Here is a 2,514-nt window from a genome sequence, read left to right on the forward strand (position 1 = left end):
CCAAGTCAAGGGTTGAGATCCCCTTACCGGTCATCTTTTTAAAAATAAATAAATAAATAAACTTCAGTTCCAATGAGAAAAAACATTGTGCGCATTGGGGGAATGCAAACCAAAATCGCAAAGAGATGCTACTTCACACCCACTAGGATGTCTAGAATCAAAAAAGCTGAAAATATCAAGTGTTGCTGAGGATGTGGAGAAATTGAACACTTGTGCTCTGCTGGTGGGGTTGGAAATTGGGGTGGCTGCTGTGGAAGAGAGTTTGGGCGTTCCTGAAAAGTTAAACATAGAATTACCATATGATCCAGCAATTGCACTCTTGGGTACACACCAAAGAGAATGGAAAACAGGTGTTCAAACAAAAACTTGTACACAAATGTTCAGAGCAGCATTATTCATAGTACCTAAAACAACCCAAATGTCCACCGACAGAAGAACGGGTAAGGGAAAGGTGGTCTATCCATGCAACGGAATATTATTAACCCACCATCAGGAATGAAGTTTGGACACAGGCTACAGTGTAACAGGAACTTTGAAAACGTGATGCTCAGTGGGAGAAGCCAGACCCAGAAGGCCACATAGCACAGGATTCCATTTATATGACATGTCCAGAGCAGGCAAATCTACAAAAAGCAGGGTAGTCATTTTGGGGACAAGGGAGAAAGAGATAAGGAAAGTGGCTGCTGAAGAGGATGGGGTGTCCTTTCAGGGTGATGAAAACACTTGGGAACTAGACAGTGACAGTGGCTGCACAACACTGCAAAGACGCTCAATGCCGCTGAAATGCACACTTCAGACTGATTAAAACAGTGAACTGTATCTTATGTGCAATTTACCACAATTAAAATAATTAATGCATGCTCTATGTAAACGTCTCAAAAATATAAAACAAGTGAAAGGAAAATAAAAGACCGCACCCTTGCCCAGTCCTACATTAACCTCACTCCCTTCCAGACGCTTCTTCAGCAAAAAAACTGCCTGGGTTGGTCTGACACCCTAAATACAGTCCTGCAGCTGAACACCACAGCGAGCACCCTTCGAGCTCCCACTCACAGATGCCCTTCGTCACTTACGTCCCCACGCGGTTGTCACCACTTATGCATCACTCCCCTCCGGTGGCCATGGAGGGTCGCTTCCCGTTTGCTCCTAACCGTGCTGTAATAAGCCTCCCTCGCCTGGACCTCTGTGCACCCGTGTGTGTTCACGCAGCGTAGACTCCTAGGAGTGAAACTCCTGGGTTAAAGCGTGTTTGAAATGTTGACAGACGTCCACAACCTGCCCTCTAAGAAGGTTGGATCTATTTAAATACGCTTCAACCCACGTATTCGCAGCAGACCGTGTCCTCACGTACTGACCACTATCCATCTTGAAACACTTCTATAGTATCCGTTTTTTAAATTGTTGGATATGTGTGGGAAGAGCAGTGTTATTTTAATTTGCATTTATTTGATTATTACTGGGATAAAGTCATATTTTCAAATATTTATTTACTATTGTAACTTTTTTCTTTTTTTTTTTTTTNTTTTTTTTTTTTTTGCATATTGCCTCTTTATGCATATTAGCCCATTTTCCCCTTGGGATCTCTTCTTTTATTTCTATAAGAAATAAAATATAGACAGTAACCTCCCATCCACTTACGTACATCACATGTGTTTTTCACACCAACTCTTCATTATGAGGAATGTCAAACATGCAGTAAAGGTGAAAGAAGACACCAAAGTCACCCAGCACCTCAGCCGCATCCTCAACAAGCCCCCCACCCCCACCCCATTTGCTTTCTCAACTTGTTTCTGCTGATTCATTTGAAAAGGCATTGTGGACATTGACCACACTTTGCCACTAAATACTCCAATATGCATCACCTGAGAACCAGGGCAGCCTCCTAGCTAACTGCAAAACTGTTACCACACCTAAGAATATGAAAAATGCTTCTCTGATCTCATCTGTCCTAGTCTGTTCCAGAGGTTGTAACAAACTGTCGTCGACTGGGTGGCTTATAAACCGCAGAAATTTATTTCTCACAGTTCTGGAGCCTGGGAAGTCCAACATCAAAGCACTGGCAGATTCAGTGTCTGGTGAGGACTCTCTTCCTGGCTCCTTCCTGCTGTGTTCTCACAGGGTGGAAGGGCCGAGGGGTCTCAGGCCTCTTTTATAAAGGCATGGATCCCACTCAGGAGGGCTCCACTCTCATGACCCAATCACGTCCCCAAAGCCCGACCTCCTGACACCACCACTTTGGAGGTGAGGATTTCTAATTATAGATATTTGTTGGGGTGGGGGGAGACAGATATTCTGACCATAACATCCTCTGATAGCCAATCAAGATTCAAATTTTCCTGCTGTCCCTCAAATTTTTCTTTTTTAAACCAGGACCCAACCAAACTTCAGTATTGGGTTTGCTTTTTAGTGCCTCTCTGTATTTACTCATCTTTTTTTTTTTTTTCTTCCTTTTTGTCTTTTTCTGTGTCCGGCAACGGATCGCAACCCTCAGTGTTGCCCCCGTACCGGACCGGG

This window comes from Galeopterus variegatus, unplaced genomic scaffold (genome assembly GCF_000696425.1).
Source record: "Galeopterus variegatus unplaced genomic scaffold, G_variegatus-3.0.2 Scaffold9581, whole genome shotgun sequence".
NCBI classification, from domain to species: Eukaryota; Metazoa; Chordata; class Mammalia; order Dermoptera; family Cynocephalidae; genus Galeopterus; species Galeopterus variegatus.